The sequence below is a fragment of the Vespa mandarinia genome, chromosome 20, assembly GCF_050613455.1.
Source record: "Vespa mandarinia isolate Hongniang chromosome 20, ASM5061345v1, whole genome shotgun sequence".
Classification (NCBI taxonomy): Eukaryota; Metazoa; Arthropoda; class Insecta; order Hymenoptera; family Vespidae; genus Vespa; species Vespa mandarinia.
Window position 1 is genome coordinate 296591 of NC_140829.1, and position 20016 is coordinate 316606.

General features: G+C 40.6%; 2 protein-coding genes across 7 annotated transcripts in view; one reads left to right on the plus strand and one right to left on the minus strand.

The window, feature by feature from the left end:
• Positions 1-20016, minus strand: part of LOC118448306 (uncharacterized) — a 39964-nt gene that overhangs the window by 16195 nt on the left and 3753 nt on the right. The window lies entirely within an intron of this gene.
• The window catches only part of LOC118448321 (RIB43A-like with coiled-coils protein 2), a 27880-nt gene continuing 7998 nt past the window's right edge, over positions 135-20016 (plus strand). The window contains exons 1-2 of one of the 6 annotated variants that reach the window (XM_085662917.1): positions 6333-6595; positions 7371-7694. The gene's annotated coding sequence lies outside the window, so the exon portion shown is untranslated. The other 5 variants (XM_085662918.1, XM_085662919.1, XM_085662921.1 and 2 more) reach the window with 5 other exon arrangements.

The following is a 20016-nucleotide window of genomic DNA, read 5'->3' on the forward strand; positions in this document are numbered from 1 at the left end:
TATATGTATATATATATAAAATACTTCTGGCTCGTAGACGCGTTAAAGAGATTTTCTTACTAATAGTCTCGACAACGACGCTGACGCTATGACACGATCTCAAAGCCCGGACGTAGGCTGATTTTCGCAGGATTCTAGGTGTCGCCGTTGGCACGGAGTACCGTTAGATGTAATTGCGTAAACGCGGAGGCTTCCCATGTACGCCTACGTTGACGTGCCCGAAGATAACACGCGAATGTAAGTAGCTCGGCTGTAAGACGATTTCTAAGGTCTCCTCGATTCCATCGTAAACTCGAAAGCTACTTTACGAGAGAAAAGGAGAATCTTGCTCTTTAATCTCCATCTGTTTCGCTTTTCTTACGACTTTGAAAAACAAAATAAAACAAAAGAAAAAAAAGAAAAGAAAAAAAGAAAAGAGAAAAGATAAAAAAGGTTGAAATTTCTCGATCGTTCGTTGTTAGTTGGAAAACTAACGACGTACTACCTGCGTATACATGTGTTTAATATCGTTATTTTGTTACATCAACGAGTTCAGGATACATGCACGTGACAAACCTGTTTGCACGCGTCAGGAAAGTTCTCGAATATAATTGTAAGCTGATGTTCGTGTCACGAGAAATATGCGAATCATATATCGTCGAACTACATATTATCACGAAATTTAAAATTTATGTCGTTCGTCGAAAGCAAAACGTTCGTATCGAGGGTAAACACGATTCTCTTTTTTCCTTTCATCTCCATCCATCTCTTTCGCTTTTCTATTCCTTTAGCAGGCTTGCAGCTGTCGCGATCTTATCGGTGTTATTTTTAATGACATCACTCCTCCACGATCGAAGACCGAGAGAACGTATCCTTGAGCTCACACAACGAGTGTAAGAGTAAAGAGAGCGTTCTTGTTTTCTTCCATGGTGCCACTGTGTCTGCTAGAAACGTTCTTATCTATCGGTGATTAGCGTTTGCAAAAAAAGAAAAAGAAAATCCGCCATTCGACGTAAGCTTTGATCGTACGAGTCCACGTCCACAAGACGGTCGACGTTTGTAAGAAATCTCGAAGGTCAAATTGATATCGGTAAGACGCGAAATCTAAGATCGAGATTGCTCAGGCTTCTTAATGCGTTCCATTGTTCGAATCGATCTTATATAATTCCGCATTCATCTAATATTTTTTTGCAATATTATTCTAAATAAAATATATATATATATATATATATATATGTGTATAGTAAGGATTAACATTCGTACTCTTTTATTAATGTTAAGACATGAATTGAACAAAGTTTGCAAAACACCGTTGACTCTTGTAACGCGGTAAGCGCGTTAAAATGCAACGATAAAAGACAAAGAATCTATGTTTGCACACGCTTTACGCGTATGTATTTTCCTTTAATATCTTTTCCATCGCATATTTGTAAGAGGAACAAAGCGTGCTCTTGTTTACGCTCGAGTAAATATCCACCTGCGAGAGGCGAGATTGCTATTTCGAATGGCGGATATTTCCGTCGTAAAGCGTGCTACTCCGAACGAAAGGAGACTATTTTCGTTAGGAGAAATTTATCGTTGTGGCCGCGACGAAAGTGTATATCTATCTCGAAATATTTGCAGATAGATTCGAAGAGGCGAATCGAACCGACGATATCACGAATGTGCCTTTCTCTTCGTCCTTATCATTCTTCAAAGTATACAACTAACACAGAACGATTCTTAACAGTTGCTTTCAATAAACGTAGCGATAAGAATTGCAATCCGTACTATTACAAGTTGGTTCCTCTTCGCGTGCGTGCTCGTCTCTATTCGCAGTTACGTAAATTCAATCTCCGGCTTTTCGCGCGTGCGCGGAAAAGGCAAAAGGGGACTGTGTGTGTGTGTGTGTGTGTGTGTATGTGTGTGCGTGCGCGCGTGCGCGCGTATGAGATAGGTAGGTATACAAGTAAGCCCATTTTACGAAAGGAATTCGTCTCTATTTTATATGCCGAAAGCAAAATACATATGATACCGATATATGTACCTACGTATAATATTTTTCTTCTGGTCTTCTGAATTTCACGACGAGATCGCAAAAGATACTCCTATCGTTGTAAATAGAACAAAAAAGAAAAGAAACTTATTTGCACCAGGACGCGTCTTAAACATTGACGTAAGTAGAGAAGAGAAAGAGCATTATATGATCCTACGTAGTACTTTTGCGATGTGAAATCATCTTTGTAGGTACAAATGTGAGATAATTTATGAACGAAAACCGAACGATCGTAATCGATTCTCGCAGGTCGTTTCCGCGTTTCGCGGCGCGAGAAAATGGAGGAATTCGTCCTAGTCGTATCGCAATCGTCGAAAGCGTCGAAGAAAATGGTCGAAAACACTTTGTTCGTCGATGCGTATGCGCGTGGTATATATCTCTATGTATAGTATTTATGCGCGTAGACGGGTTTGCGAGTATGTAGGAAATACGCTGCCGAGAGTTACGTAAACTCTCGATACTTGGAGCGCGCGAAGAAGCGAGCAGTTCTACCAGCTGACTGACTCGTTCTCTTTGCCTCGAGGCCACTTTCCAGACGAGTCTGAGGAAGGTAACCAATTCTTACCTGGCAATACGTCGATGATATAATCGATTTCGCGTACGTACTTATCGATCGCAATGATCTAATTAACACCCGAGTTCTTTCCGTTTGTATGATAAAAATGAAGAAAAAACAAGGAAAAAAATAAAACAAAGAAAAGATGAAGAATAAGACAGAGCGAGTTAGAAAAAAAAAATATATATATATATATGTATTAATAGCTAATAATAGCTGAGATTATCATAAAGGAGTAGCGAAAAATCCTATCACGTCGATCGATCCTGAAACTTTCTCTTCTTTTTTAGAGAAAGACTCTAAAGAGTCGCAAGATGGTCGCTTGAAAGGAAAACTTTTAAAAGAATCGAAGGGGATCGGTTTATTGGGAGTAGGTACCTACTCGTTCGATTCTCTCGCGGGTCGATCATCCCGGACGAAAATAAACGAACGCCTCGAATCTTTGCCAACTGTACCCTCAAGAGATTAAGGCCGTTGTCTCCTACACGAGAAACATTTTAACAGCTGTAATTCGGCTGGACGGTCGAGTGGACGAAGAGGAGAAAGATTCGTGGAAATACACCGGACGTCCCGGCGTCATCGTCGAATTCGATATCTGCAATAATCTATATAATAAGCTATATATACGCAAAGATTTATGTACGTAACTACATAAATCAGAGTCATCGATATCACAGACCCAGTTAAACCCGCTAGGATAAATCGTCCAACGTTATAGACCGTATCAGAGATTTCCTTTTGTACAAAGACGTCCAGAAAAACGGACAGAGATAGTAATCTACCCGAATGCACCGCAATCGAGTGAAACTCGATTTAATTGACTGTCATCGAACAAGCTTTTCCTTGTGTACACGGTGTAAAAGAAGCTCGTAGATTGATTCGTAGATAGGAGCAATCAGAGCGAGAAAGAGCATCGGAAAAATAACTTATCTTAGCATCTTCCCAATTAGTACGAATTAGTCACGCTAAACACAGAGATTTCGATCTAACAACGGAGTATCGTGAAATTTTCAATACAAAAGAGGAAAATCTCTCCTTATGTAAAACCATTTTTCTCTTTCATTTCTCATGCGATCCTACCAAAAAATCTATTAGGAACGATCGACGCGTGCATTCGCAAACCATGTCGAACGTCCCAATGCTCGCTAGTCATGCAACGTAGCTGGAAAATTCCGCTCGCAGCGATGTTTCAAAACTGATTCGCTTGGAGTTACGAAACATGTCGTTTGTTGCAATAACGATTGAAAGATTATACTCGTTGCGAACGATCGGCCAATTCGGAAATTTTCTTCATCGTTCTAGGTATTCTCTTACAAAAAGTAAGAGAAAAATATCTCTGGGCTAAACGAAGAAGAAAATTATCATTGTCTGGCTGTGATATGTCGAGATATAAGAGTAAATTTGATAAATTTTACAGAAAATAAAAAAAAAAAAGGATAAATGAGAGTAAAGAGAAAGAAACTAATAGCCTTCGCATTCGAAACACATACGTGATTTATGCCCGAAAGAAAGGCAGACAATAGGAAAATATTATTCTAGCGAGTTAGAACGAGGGAATCGATTGTAGTAGGTCGAAGCAGGCGAGTTCATGATTATGCGCTAAAAACTAAAATCGTGTAATTGCACGCGTCAACGTCGTACGAAAACGCTTCTCTTTTTTTCTCTCTATCTCTCTCTATGTCTATAATCATCTTCCTACTTTGGAAGGTACGCTTGCGACAAAAGATATCGGCTAATGTCGCTCGGATCTATCTTTGGCCTCGTTATCGAGCACTCTTAATATAGTCACTATCATTTATTATAAAGTGGAACAGGTCCAAGTAGCGTATTCATAAAAATATTAACTCGTGTCCAAGGGAAAACGTTCAGGAAGAAGCAGAACAAACTTGATAAACATGATCGATTAAAAAATATTTCTTACTGATCGTCTATCGACGTAGAGGAAAAGCTGAGCCGATCCCATTTATGATAAATTTTTAAATGCGAACGAAAGGAACGTTAGATACAAGTAACTTCAATTACGTTTACACACTTTGCCCTGTATATGGGTACGTATACGGATATGAACACAGAGTCTAATTTAATAGCGCAGAGGTGCGCGGCTTCGTTGGTTTCGATCTGTACGCTTACTTTCTCCAAGGCGATAAGAAATACGAATGTGTTCGTCCATCGAGTTCGAACATCGTGCTAGTTACCCTAAGATGTTTTCCATCCTATCCCGAGATAGGTGAAATATCAAAGATACTTAATCGCGAGGAGCGCGTGCTCTCTCGAGATCCGTGCCAATTTCCGGTCATTGGACAAGAAGCACGAATCCCTCGATGTTATGTATATAAGCGATATTAGAAAGTGATCGGGTCTTTTCCGGACGCGAGTTAACTACTCGTTGGCTGGCCCGGGAGCGCAGCCGGGCGTGCCGAGAACCAAGCCGAGCCGAGCCGATCGATAATCCGCAAGGAAGAGGATGGGGCTCGGAGCGTGAGCGTGCATACTACTATCTTTTTTCTGCTCGTTAGTTAGAATGCCCGAAGAGAGTCGGGGGTGGACCTTGTCGACAGTAGCTTTAAACGCGTCAATGGATAAACATTTATACAAGAATATTCACGTTGTACCGATTATTCTTGTCGTTCTCACGTATCCTATCTTGAAATTTATCGAAACGATAAAACGAAATAAAATGGCAGAGATAATAGGACTAATGTTTTATAATAGAAAAAAATTCGAGACAGGTCCAAGATTTCGTTTATCGAAGGCCGAATGGTATCGCGTGTTACAAGTCGACAGAACGTTTTCTTGTAATAAAAGAAGTCGGAAGAGACGGAGCTAAAGAAACGCTCTTGTTTTCGAGAGAGAGAGAGAGAGAGAGAGAGAGAGAGAGAGAGAGAGAGAGAAAGAGAGAGATAAAAAGAGTGTCGAAGTTGGCATACCTCCAGATCGTTGTTTCTCTCCGCACACGACAGAGAGAAAGGGAAGGAGAAGTTCGCCCATGATCCGGAAGCAGAGGCGGACGAAGAAAATCGATCGGAATAATGGAAAGAGATTGAGCGGGAGGGAAAGGAGTAGTAGGATTCGCGAAGCTACGAATAGTCGTTTCGACGAGGGTACTCTGGGTCGATGTTCGAGGTCACGAATGAGAAGGAAGGATGGATGGATGGATGGATGGATGGATGGATAGACGAACGAGTGGATGGATAGATCGATTGGAGGAAACCCTACCTAGCATCGTCTATTTCCCGTTAACCGCGTGCTTGTAAATCTTCGAGAGACGGCGTGGTAGACCGAGATAAAGAGAGGAAGTGACTGAATTATGACGAGAGATAGAATAACAACGATGGAAAGGTTTCGATCGGATGCACGGTTCTAACCTGATTTTTCCAATTCGATATTGCAACGAGGGAACTGAAATTTCACTCGCTCGTAGAGATAATCGATAGCGTTCTTAAGACGGGCGCTTCTATCAATTTCTGCTTCTTCTTACCGTTTGTTCGTTGGCTAATAAAGACTAGCGCGTTAACGACTGAACGTTACGTAAGATTCTATTAACTGGATTGAGAGTGTTCAGAGATAATTTGAGAAAAATCAAAGGATAAGGAGGAACGAAAGATAAAATTTAGGACGGTGGGAGACGACGTTCTCGAGTGTTTGCGAGCGGTGCGAAAGTCGAGACGAGCAATGGCGCGCGGAATCGGATACGAAATCGCTCGATCGATCCCTCCTCTTCCCGACGATGGCAATGCGATGATGGCAACGGATGGTGTGTGTGTGTGTGTGTGTGTGTGTGTGTGTGTGTGTGTGTGAGGGACCAGGAGACGAGGAAATAGAGAAAAAGAGAAAAGGAGAGAAGGAGAAGAGCGGGGCCTTCTTTTATAAACGCAGGCACTCGACGCGCGAGGAATGTGCTTGGCTGGCTCGAATAGGTGTTGTGTAGGTACTACGAAGGCCGCCGCGGCGCTTCGCTCGGCACGATCGTGAAAGTGCATCGTCACAAGGTGCCGGTGCATAATGGCCGTGCAGCTTATTCCACTGTAAGCGCGCATCGATGACTACTGCCGGCCGCGAAAAATACTTTTTATCCGACGTGCCAGCGGCACGTTTCGATACCTTTGACGGGGACCGATGACGCGAAAAACGTCGAGAATTTTCTATTCGCTAAGTAACGATAACGAGCGTCGGACTTACGCAATTGTTATCAAGGATTTTGCTTTAAGATTTGTATGGTAATAAACTTGTCAAATAGAAGGCATCTAATACGGGAAAATACACGAACGTTAAAAAAGAGCATTTTATTTTTTGACATCTCCTCTGAAATAGGATCGGCTTTTTTATTTGCACCTACAGAGAGATTATGAAAACATTCTTGTATCGCAATGCGTGATATTTAGAAACGCGAAACGTCGCGCGAGACCACTCGCGTACCGAATAGAAATATTATTCGATAGTCATTTCTACGCGTGCTATTAAAAGCGTAAACATTCCTATCCATCTCGAAAATCCATATCCAAAGAGCCCGATGGCCTTTAAAAGCGATTCTCCTAATCGAATATTATCAATCATGATCGTTTACGTGGAAGAAATATTTGCCTGTGGAAGATATTAATAAACCATATCGATAATCTAATCTCTTATTTCGATGCTCATTCATGAAATAGTTTTCGTTACTATTACACGAGACATCGTCGAATTGTTTCTTAAAAACGGACGATAACCGTCTATCGTTGATGTTTTCGTCATCCACTGACGCATTTTATTTTTCTCTACGTGCATCATCGTTGCTGACGTTTCTTCTAAAAATTTATTTAGGTCAACGTCCATTCACGATTCTCTCTTGGCGACGCCAAGGTCGAATCTATCTGCAAATACTCGTTCTTTCTCTTTTTTACTCGCATTAGCGAGAAAGAGAGAAAGATTTTCAAGTTTTGATCGTTTGCCTCGTTGAAATCTCGAGTCAGCTCAAAAGCCGATCGCGTTTCATTCCGTGGAATTCTCGCACGTTGGTGTCGTGAGATAAGGCCGTTCGGCCGTGATCTTTGAGCGACGGAACGCGATCTTGCATGCGAGGAGGTGAAGGGATAGGGAAGAAAAAAGAAACGGCTCGAGGGGAAAGAAGGGGCGCGGCTGTTGAAGGTAAGTACTTGCGTCCGAAGAAAAGACGACGTCGTTTCGACGAACATAGATTATTCTCTTTGCGGATGCTCAATAACGAGCTAGCGAGTTGGCTCCTCGTTCGGCCACCCGCCGTTTCCAGGAAGAACGACGGCACGTATCTTCCATTGAGCCTCTTAAGACCTATTCTCAACGCGGATCTATCGAAACGTGACGTAAGATATATGAGAGAGAGAGAGAGAGAGAGAGAGAGAGAGAGAGGGTGCCACCGACATTTCTCGATTGATCCCTTCAAGCGAGTTCAATTCTAATTAGACGTTAGAAAATGACGAAATAGACAGCGTAAACTTTGTTTTTACGCATTTCCCGGGAAAAAAAACAAAGACGGAGAAACGAGGCTCAGCTCGTTGAATCAACTTTTCTCTTTCGAAAGTATATACGTAGGTACGTCTCTTTTCGAGTTCGTCTTTCGTCTACCGTATCAACAAGGAATTTTATCCGAGTCCGCAGTTTCGCTGCGATAAACGATTCTCTTCCGTCGTAGGAGAACTACTCCGATTCTGCTGATCTACACCGACTCGTTGTACTTGATTCAATAAATAATTCTTATCCAGTCTAAATATTTGATTAAGTTAAACCGATAACAGACGAGACGATATCGTGCGAAAGGAGGGGCTAACGCATATCGCCTTTAACGAATCTTCCGTCTCTCCCCTGGTCGATTCAAAGTCGACGAGATTGGCCGGAAGCGGGAAAGCTTGTCTCGGTGCTCGGTATTCATATGTGTGCGCATACGTACTTACATATACAGTTACGTACGTACATGTGACACGACGACGTACGACCCAAGACAAGACAGACGGTTTTAGGTCACGGACTATTCGAACTAACGAGCAAATATTTTCGCGCGCGTGTCGGTGCTTTTCACCAGGGAAAGGAGTCGCTCGGTCGGTCGCGCGTTATCGACGATCTTCGACGACGGGTGGATCGAACCGTCCCGACGGGCGAAAACGATGGATGCCATGGTAACGCCAGCTCTCTCTCTCTCTCTCTCCCTCTCTTTCGTTCTCGTTTCACTGCCCTCAGCACGATGTCGGCACAAAGCCTGCGACAAGGAGAAGGAGAGACAGAGAGAGAGAGAGAGAGGCAAACTTCACAGGGCAAAGTCCTGTCGCTGTAAAAATGAACTTAATTCCAACACGATTTATACGTATAAGGATACAAGTTTTTAATTTTATTAAAAGAATAAAAAAAAATCTATAATTAGAGTATTAAAAATTACGCAATGTAAACATTACAAAAGTGGATCGTAAAAAGAAAATTAAGCACAAGTAACTGAAGGAAAGTAGAAATTCGCGCGGTTTTACTTTATAAATGAGAATAAAAAAAACGGGGAGAGAGAGAGAGAGAGAGAGAGAGAGAGTAGCCGGAAGCATAAAATCTAGCTTAGATCGAGCAAGGATAGAAATAGAAAGTGTAATCGGGACTGGAGCACGGTAAGCGAACGTTCTCACGATCGCCTTTCCTCGTTTTTCTTTTTTTCTATCTCGGGAAAAGGAAAGAAAAAGGAAACTTTAACCCTTCGATAATAATTCGCGAAACGTCCTCGCGTGAAAGTTTGGCTCGCATGATTCATCGCTCGTATGTCCGGTTACGTGCATATTTTTAACCCACTTAGTTAGTTAGGATTTAAATAAAATGGAAAAAAAGAGAAGAAGAGAGAAAAATTGTTGAAGGAGTGGCAAATTTGATATACGTCTCTCTCTCTCTATCTATCTATCCATGTATCTCTCTCAATATGCACGCGCACTCGATTCCGCTGCACATTAATCGTATTATTTGTATTTTTTCTACTTTCTATGTCTATTTACATTTATGCGACTAGTTTCATAGTCCACTTAGAATATTTCGATATATCTATAATAGCTTATATCTTTAAAATACTATGGTAATGAATTTGCTTGAAAATATTAGTCAAAGTAGGTAATATTTTCAAACGGAAGATGAGAGAACAGGAAGCATTAGCAAAAAAGGTAATAAATATTTTCAAACGACGCGAGTCACGCGCGACGAGTCGTCGGCGTAAAATCAGCTGTCGACGTCGAAAGTCAATCGGCTCTCGAACGTTGCTGCTGCCTCTGCTGTTTCCCGTCTGACGTTTAACAAGAATTTACATAGACACTTTAGAACCTGTTCGGCCGTGCAGAACTGCAAGGCGTGATTTAAATAAGCACGCCGTGTTGTCAATACCCTCACGTTCGTCTCTCGTTATATCGCTCTCTACTACTTGGCTGGGAATAATCGATATCTAGGAGAAGGGTGGTTGAATTCGGGGGTGGAGGAGAACAAAAGCAAATAAAACGGAACTGGCATGTATGTACGTCGTGGCTCGTTCGAACGTATCCGAGCCAAAGCACACCGTCTGAATTTTCGCAATCGGCCAAATTCAATTGTCGAACGTTCCAGAAATGTATATATACTCGCGTAGAATTAAGTTAACGAAGGACACTCGAGGCGAATGAAAAATTATAAAGCTAAGTTTACGGAAGGTCGTAAGACGAATTTAGTTTGGAGAGTACTGCTTGTATACGATTGGAACTCTTGACGTAGGGTCAAGGTCTCGCATATTACGATCGTTTCATTCGAAGGATACCAAATTTCAGAGAACATTTATTTTAGTCTCTTTAGCATTGGGTCGACCACGATGAGTTTTATTTCGATTTCATTCGTGTCACCACCTGTTCGTCGTCGGTCAATGACTGATTACGAATTGTTAAATTAATTTTACAAAAATTGTTTGGATGCATCGAAGGAAGGCGTATAGAGATATGCGTGTTTAGAGAGCGCGCTCGGGGAACAAGATAAAACAGAGGTATACCGCTGGGAGATGAGTAGCTCGTGCGAGAGGAGGTCGGGACCAGGAGAGACAGAGAGAGAGAGGGAGAGAGAACGAGCGAGCGAGCGAGCGAGCAAGAGAGAGAGAGAGAGAGAGAGAGAAATACCCAGTCACCCCTGGCTTTGGGTCGATACCTCGACCTTGAGACGCGTCGCCGCCTCGGTACGCTCGAGCAACCTCTGCTTCTCGTAAAGGAGATTCAGCCTGGACGCATGTTACGGCATAATGTAAAAAAGCTTAACGTGAAACACTTTCGATATTAAAATCTTACATCCGTGTATACATTGGATACGCGTATTTCTTTAAACTAGGGACCATTTCATTTATCGCATTAATGGAAAATAATAAAACTGTAAAATGTGTGAGAAAAGCTCGTTAATAAAAAAGAAAAAAAAGAAAAAAAAAAAGGAAAAGAAAAGAGAGAAAAATAGCGCACTGCGTTGTCCCTTTCCTTCGTATCTCAAAGAAGCCTGTTGCTAAAGAAAAGAATGTATACCTATATACATTCGTATAGATAAAATCAACTCTCGAAGATAGGTAAGCGCTTTACAAAGCGAATAGAGAATAAGAAGAATGAAGATTTTGAAAGTTGCGTTGAAAGACGACGATTCACGGTCTCGTATTTATCATTAGACGATCCTTTCTTCGTGCGATATAAAGATGAGAAACAGCTTTCTAGGCGTATAATCGATATGGAAAAGATGCGTAACGCTACGATCGAACGGTTATCGAGTTCTTCCTGCGCGAAACGTCATTCGCTTCGTCGCTCGTAAACCCTGCTCGACGATAAAGAAAGCGAAGCAAAAAAGGCATACGTCCCACAGCTCTGTTTGCGAAACAAACATTGCCTACCATTTTGATTAAATGAAACGTTAAAAGGACAATAAGAATCCTGTAGATCGCTATCGATTTAATATATATCGTAGTGCTCTCGCCTAATACACTCCTATCGTACGAATACCAGGAAGTTGACGCTCGTACATCGAATTATTTTTATCGAATTTAATCTTCCGTTCTATTTCGAGAAATTTTTACCGCGCAAACAACGCGTGCGATCTTTCTCTTAGCAGCGTCATCTATTTATGGATCAGACGGTCGAATAATGCCGACTTCTAGCCTCTCCAATTTGCTCCCTTCGGCCATTTTGAGCGGACTATGACGTCAGCGTTTAGAAGCGGAAGAAGAATGGAGTAGTCACAAATTCGGGAATAAATGCCGTCTCGTTCTGGGACGGGCTTACGCCCACGCTCCTACGGTACTTTTAAAAGAAACGATGCCGTGGCTCAATTCCACTTTTCGGTACTATCCAAATTTCTAGGACAAGATGCGTGGGAAAAGATCGATGTGTTTTAAGGATCCGAGATACGAAAAGGCTGTAACGAGCGCATCGGGTAGTAACATTCTCGTTTAACATTTTCGATAATGGACGTTAACGCTTGTTATATACCAAAATGATCGTCTTTGCTTAGATAGATAGAGAAACCATCGTCCCGACTCGTAGAACAAACGACGATAACCAGAGTAACTGCTTGGAGTAGTAACATTGGCTATGTAACAGGTGCGCGTTCGAGTGTGTATATACTGAAAAGAAACACAGTAAGAGGAGTATGGAGAGACGGAAAGAAGAATATATACGTGTATGGTCTTGTGACGCTTCCGGTGTGCTCACGTGTGCGTAAAGGCGTTACGTAATGGCCGAGCGTGACGAACCGTGCGTGGCGATCCGTCCGGACGTCTACGGACGTAATGAAAATTCACGTTCGGCTTTCTTCGGGCGTGTCCGTGATACTAAATTCTGTCCAACTCGCATTTTGTTCCTTATTGTTAGTTTACACGACGCCCAATGGGCAAACAATGAAATTAAAGATCCAACTTTGCGCGTATTTTTGAGGCATCGCGTGCGCTACTGTCACACCCGAGACACGCAATGCGGACTTTTCCTATCGTAGGTATAAGAGTTCTCTCGTTTTTTATTTCTTTCGTACGGTCGCTCTAAGACCTCGACGTCCATCATTTTTATTCAAGATTTCTCACGTCCTATCATTTCTCACTCTTTCTTATTTAGCGCATTTAACGTCATGCGTTATTTTATTTAGAGTACCATCGAGTACGAAGCCGATTGTGGATTATTCTGGAATATACATCGGTGATAAAGCTTCGTAATCGTTGTATGCACGCACGAATGCGCGACGTGCCTCTTTGGCCATGACGTCGTACAAATGAGAACCTTCCATTGTCGCTTCATCGCGGTCGCTCTTTTCGTATCGTATCTATGCGCATATGTATGTTATATTTTCTATCGTCCTAAACTATATCCACGTCTAACGTTTTAGTCGTACATATACCTGCGACTATTTCCTTTGCCGAGCAATAATCATTCCCGTTACATCGACAAATAGAAACGCCGATCGATCGTCGTTGACGAGGACCACTCGACGAACGCTCGGGTCATTGCTTGCTGCTCCACGATTGAAATGAAAAAAAGTTGATCGAGTTGGCGATAACGAAAATCGACGTCATAATAAGAAAATACTCGCATATCAAGCGTCACTGCGTTTTACGCGTGTCGCAAAGGACGCTCTGACTCACGACCGCGAATACATATATAAAATGGCTCGCCTCGCCTCGATCGCGTTTTTTCTTCTTTTTCTTCGAGGGCCCGTCCTCGATATCGTCGACGGAGGAGCACAATCGTGTCCTTAAGAGGAAAAACCGGAACGCTCGAAGGACAAGATGGATCTCCTGAATTTTTACCCTGGAGTCGCGTTAACGGTATTTCGTCAAGTCCATCTACTATCGCGTCGTCTACAAACGCGTTTCTTTGCCAAGTCGCTCCGAGTCGTCGGCCTCCTTTTTCTTCTTTCTTTCATTCTTTTCTTTGTCTATTTTTTCGATTGAACTCTCGCGAACGACGAAGCTCGCCCTTTTATATTGTCGCCGACAAAGTTTTATTAGAATCATAAACGAGTCGACGATTTTCAACTTTTCCCTTTTACAACGTTTCGAACTAATTACGCCGCTTCGACCTTACGTTTAACGCGCGAGGTCACATTTTATGCAGATTCCGTGAAGCTCTTAAAAGATCTCGTAACGCGTGCACGGCATAGTAACACGTTTAAGTGGATCCTTTCCCGATTGTTAATACGCGATTGTTTCTTTTTATTCCTAGTCTTTCCTCCGCCGAACCTTCCAACGTTTTCCTTCGACGCGGATAATAGTAATGTGCCAGTCGAGATCCGTGCGTGACGAGACTCAGTAATCTTACATTGTATGCGCTATCGTTATTTGCGTCGACGAATGCTTTTTTTTTTCTTTTTTTTTTTTATTCTTTTTTTTTATCTGTTCGTACTTGAAAGAAAATAACGATCGTGGGCTGCAGGAAGATCGTACGTTCCGATTAACGTGAATTTCCGTTGCGATGGCCGACCGATTTAAGCCTCCTTCACCATTTATCGAATAAAACCATGATTTAATTATCCCATTTAATACCTCGTAAACTTCTCGCTTGTCATCGCTCGTTTAAAATTCCACGATGTCCTACTCTCCGTCTCCCTCCGTTCCTTTCTCCCAATCTTCCAAAGCGGTTTTCACCGGCATCGCTCGTGTAAGATCGAATCGGAAACTTATTGCACCGAGTCGATTCTATCTCTCGATAAATCGAAACACCTATCTTGTAAAACGTTCTCATTGAATCGTGACGCGATATGGAAAGATATTCGACGTAAATTAAGATAGCCACGTTGCCTTTTGTGAAAGTAGACACTACCGGGACGTTAAAACGCAAGATTCTATTCGAGATTGCTTTTAAAATTCGAAATTGAGAAGTTCGTGCCGCTTTTTCGCTAGCGCATATAATAGGTACCTCGTCAATCAAAATGCATCTATAACGATATTAAAAACGTTATTTAATATTTATGAATGATGCATTCATCTGACCAAGTCTTCTTTTACATTTGTACTTTTTCTTAATTCGATCATTCGCTTAACAAATTTCACAGTTTGTATTACAATCCAAGACGGTAGATAAGCGACATTAATTCCTCGGATAATCTAATAAATATGTTGTCGAAAGCGATAAATTTTCTTTTACGTATAAACGAAGAAACTTCTAATCGATCATATTTTAAGATGGACTATCTTTCTCCTCTCATATCGTACATCATAACGGATATTCGATAGTCGTGGCGTGCGTCTCTTAAAATAGGCGTGATGTCATTGCGAAGAAACGAAAGGAAATAATCGTCCTTCTTTTGGCCTGCGTTTTTCTCACCTATTTTTCGAGAGGAAGAGAAATAAAAAGAGGCGAGAGAGACAGAGAGAGAGAGAGAGAGAGAGAGAGAGAGAGAGAAAGGAGGATAAGAGAAGAAAGGCCAAAAAATATATAAATGATAAAAAGCTACGTCTCGATACGTCCTTTAATCATTTCCCAACGACGTGGATCGTTGACGATGGAGAACGGCATATCAGATCGTGTCGGTAGCTTGAGGCGATCGTAATCTCGTTACAACCGCCACTGACGTCACTGCCGGAAGAATACGGACTCACACTTTTTCCAAGTTGCCCTCAATAAGTTTACCTTCGCGAGAAAGTCGAACTCGTGCCAGTGCTTTGTCGTAGACATTGATCGATTCTTTTGGATTAACTATCAAAATGTTTGCTCCTACGTATATTTTACTGTACTTCCGAATTAAAATCACTCGCATGTGCCGTGCTTGGAACGTTGAATGAACACTTTTAAGTAATATTGCGTACGGTAAGGAAGTCTTTAAAGTGATAATAGTACTACGTGAGAAACTAAAAGAAAATTTACGTCGCAGGAGGAATATCTTTCAAAGTTGTACTCGTATAATGTATAAAGCAAGTGAATAAACAAAACAAAACAAAAAAAAAAAAAAAGAAAAAGAAAAAAAGAAAAAAGAAAAAAAAAAAGAAGGAAAAAACAAGAAAAGTACAATCAACTCCTCATAGTCTTCTTAATGATAAAGGAGATACACGACAATGTTAGCCTTGAGTACTTCACTGCTAAACTTTGAAAACTACCGAGTTCGAAGCTTTCTAAATAAAAATTGTTTGCAGACTGTGTAAGTTGAAAGTCTAAAAAATGTCAAGTATCGTTGCTTCTCTTTTTACTTATCTAGTTCTAAGCGGGTAAATGTAGTTCGCTCGAAATATTCCTTAGGAAAAATTTAATCAAAACGTGTCTATGGTTTTCCTTTTTTTTATATTTTACAAATATGTAATATTCGAACAAATCTTCCTTCTCTCCTTTCACGGAGGAAACTTTAGCAAAAGTATTTCTTTGTTTTACCAGAAAGAATTCAACCGTTCTATGTGCGTGGTTACAAATGTAGATATATTAAAGTGCCACACCTTTAAGGACCCCTGAGAATTACGTAGAACGGCTGTTAAGCGTGCAAAATAACGATGACGAAATAAGGACGGTGGCTCGAATTCCTGGCACGAGAAGGAAAAAGAACCTGTATAAAGTAACGTTATTTGCGTGTTATACGATGACGAGATTAATTCCATGGTGCGATAATAAAAAGCAGCGTTTTAAGTTCTTCAATTTCAATCGGCTTTGTCTTTTTCCTTACGAGGCGACATCTTGTAAAGTTACATCTCGTACAATGTATTCAATGTATACATCGGTAAATCAATACGTGACAAGTGAATAATAAATCGAGGCAAATTTTTGTTTCTGTCGATAACTCTTTTATTCCCGCTTTCATATCTTTATGGATTGGTAAACGAGAAGAGAAGCTCGTACATATGTCGATAACGTGATTTTAGACGGAAGATTTTATTGGCTTGAGCAACGCAACAGAGAGAGATGGGATGAGAGTTCGATTAAAATCGGTTTAACGGATCGAATTATGATCGAGTGTCACTTTGTAATAGCGTTAACGAAATCACAAACGTTCGTTAGGAAGCACGTTACGATGACGTCACTCTCCGAGATCGCTTCGACGCTTTCGCGAGAGCTTAACGAATAGAACTTAAAAGCCGGTCGTTCACCCTGCTCTTCTCGTATCAACGAACCAACGTCGGACGGACAAACGGAATACCGACTGCGACGGTCTGTGCCACGCTAGGCAGGCAGAATTAAATGCTCTTTATCGAAGCATCGTACTGTGCCATTAACGAACCAGAATCGATTATAAGCAATTAACGACGATCGCGATAGATAGGGAATCGAACTTTAAACGAGATATTATTTCCTTCTTTTTCTTTTTTCTCATTTTATATAACGATGATCCAACCAGCTCGATAACTTTATCGAAAAGTTTTATCTGATAATAGTCTGTTTGCAAACACGTCTCTCTGACATTCGGTCCGATAGATAGGATGAGTTTCGCGTTTTTTCTCGATTGAATTTTATTGGCATCACGTAGACAAAATACGTTTACGTGTTTGCCATTTGTTCTTGGCGCATTTAGCACATAGGTGTGCCAAGCGCGACTTCACCATACACGCCAAGAGATACAAATTCCATTTCCATCGGTTTAATTTCTAAATGCTCAGCAAGAATCCAAGAAGAGAGACATCTTGGAATCATCGTCCAAGCTCTCTCTCTCTCTCTCTCTCTCTCGAGTCGAACGTCTCCCTTTTACGATCTTCTTCAAGCGTAATAATCTCATTTTTATCGCTCTGCAACTCGATGATTTTTCAAAGCCATTTTAGAATCGTCCAGTCAAAATTCGTTTACTTCGCAAAAGCTTCTCGAATGTTAATTAAATTATGAATAAAAGTAAAAGAGAAGGAAAAAGAAAGAAATGCTCGACAGGTAAATTAATTTCAGAAAAGAGAGGGCAAATACCGAGCAAAATATCTCTACCCTTCGTACTTTTGAAGGAATGAGAAGAGGAGGAAAAAAAAAGAAAAGAAATAGTGAAAGGGCCTTGGTGTTCCGATGGAAGCCTCGGGGCCTATTCGCGGACGCCTTGAATATGGTTCTTTGTTTCGGCGTACAATGCAGGACACGAAGCAGAAATTATGCAGGAAGTCGTCGTCTCTGTATGTACTATGCACGTAATATCCACTTTTAGCTCTTCTATATACAAGGTGATCAAATAACTTTTGGCGCTTTAGTAATTGAATTTCCGAAAGAAGAAAGGAAAGAAAATCAATAAAAATTATAACAATAAGAAATTACAATGTAACGTTAGATATTTATATTTCATATTGCAAAGAAAAAGAAAAAAATAAAAAAGAATAGCAATAAAAAATGTGGAATTTTTATCCTCCAAATAATTATATCGAGGAAAAAAATTGTTACCAACATAGAGGGTTGCGTCTCTCTCTTTTTGAATAATATACAACCTTAAAATAAAAATGAAATAGTCTCCTTATGTATGTATGTATATAAACGTAATTTCGGTGTCGTAGCCAACACGCGACTCCTACTGAAAGTTCCCCTTCTATCTTAACTTCCAAGGGAAGAAATAAATATTTTTTAATAACGGGTGGTCGTGCCACCCGACAAGAGATATGTTGAGCAGGACAGAAGTAGGTTAATGTTGTACTGTAACGAATTAAACTAGGTCACGCGTCTCTTTGCCCGCGCGTACGTTTCTATGCTCGTGTGTGCCTGTATGGACGAGAAAAAAAGAAATGAAAGATGAAACTTAACTATAACTCGATCGTTTGAAAGAGTAAAAGCGAAAGTAAGATCGAAGATGATATAATCGAAATCGATTTTTGTCTCTCTCTCTCTCTCTCTCGTTTAGATTTAGATTAAAACGTTCTTGTCTTAAAATAGATAAATCTTATCTCCATCTTTTTATCTCTTTAAGGTTACAAGAGTCATTTGTACGTCAGTATCTTGGCGAATGTGTTTTTTTCCGATAAAGAAAAAGAAGAAGAAACATCAGTTTTATTCATATCGCCAAAACGCTATTAAAAAGGGGGAATAAGTGGATATAACGTGTCTCTATAGATTACGATATCAGGCTCGACGTTGGTTGATGCGTCGGTTGCATGACGATCACGTGGCTACTACTTTGGCCCTGTACAACAACCGCGCATCTCTAGTCACGGCCAGAGAGAAATTTAATAATGCTCTGGGCTTGACCTTGAACTTGGTAAGAAAAACTCTCTCTCTCTCTCTCTCTCTCTCTCTCTCTCTCTCTCACTCTGTCATCGCTTAAACGAGAGCACAATGACGTGGACTGACGAATGAAAAAATGTAAAAGGATAAAGAAACAGAGTTTCTCGAGTATGCAAAGGATAAGATCCTTTTGTTTCTTATCTTCGATAAGTTTGTCCTTCGCGAATCAAAACGCGTACATTCGTTATCGTTTACACCGTTTTAACCTATCATAAATAAATACATAAGTTGGCACATACATATGCGTTTCTCTCTTTTTTTTTTTTCTTTTTTTTTTTACAACGATGACTCATCCCGGACAGCTGCCACTCGCACAGCTATATTTTTGTCCAACTCTTTTCGTCCACCAACACGAGTTAGGACGAGGTCAAATACGAATTCTTCTATCCGTCCTATCGATCGATCGATCGAATTATTTTTATAACATCTCGCAATTAGTAATACTTCAGTCGATCCCTGACAACCTGTTTTTCTATCATAGAGAAAAAGTTGCATTCTCGTAAATAACTTTCAAAATCGTAATAAATGGACATAAATGTATTCGTAAAAATGTCTATAAACGTATTAATAAAAACACCTTGTTTTCGAGAAAGCTAATGAATAACTCGAAGAATTCCACCGTAGATTCATCGTTGGCATGGCCATCAAATTCGTATTGTTTCGTGTCGGCGAGCCAAGTTCTTTATCTTTAGCGCGAAAAGTCACTTATAAAATGGCTTTCGAAAGCGCAACGATTGAACTTCCTGTTGAACTAAGTCCTGCTCTTGCGTTTTCCGTTCGCTGCTCCAGTTTCCTCGCTGACTATTTGCACGGACATTATATATTTTATACATACACGCGTGTGTATATAAAGCTAAGCGACGCTTCCTGTTCTTTATATAATATTTCTTTTTTGTTTTGTTTTGTCTCTTTTATTTTCTTTTATTCCAATCTACAAAATCTACTTCTCAATAGATAACAATTTACAGTTAGACAATGTATGTGTATATATATATATATATATATATATATATATATATATATAATTGTGTACGGATATTATGAGTAACTTCAACTCGAAATAGGCTAGAATTCAACTCTAGTTAGAATGTGCTAAACAACAGACCTCTGAGAAAAGAAACGTCGTCGATCTTTGCACGAGTAAATCTAGTTAGGAGGATTAATGGAAGGAATTTGTACGCGTGAGTACGTTTGCGGACGTTAATGGTTGTGCGTGAGTAGGTAGCACTTTTAGCAATTCACTTTGCGACCACGTGGTTCGTCTCGAACGGATGTATGTACGTAAGTATACATGTATGCATGTACGTATATGCATGCGCATATGTATGCTCTGTGTGCGA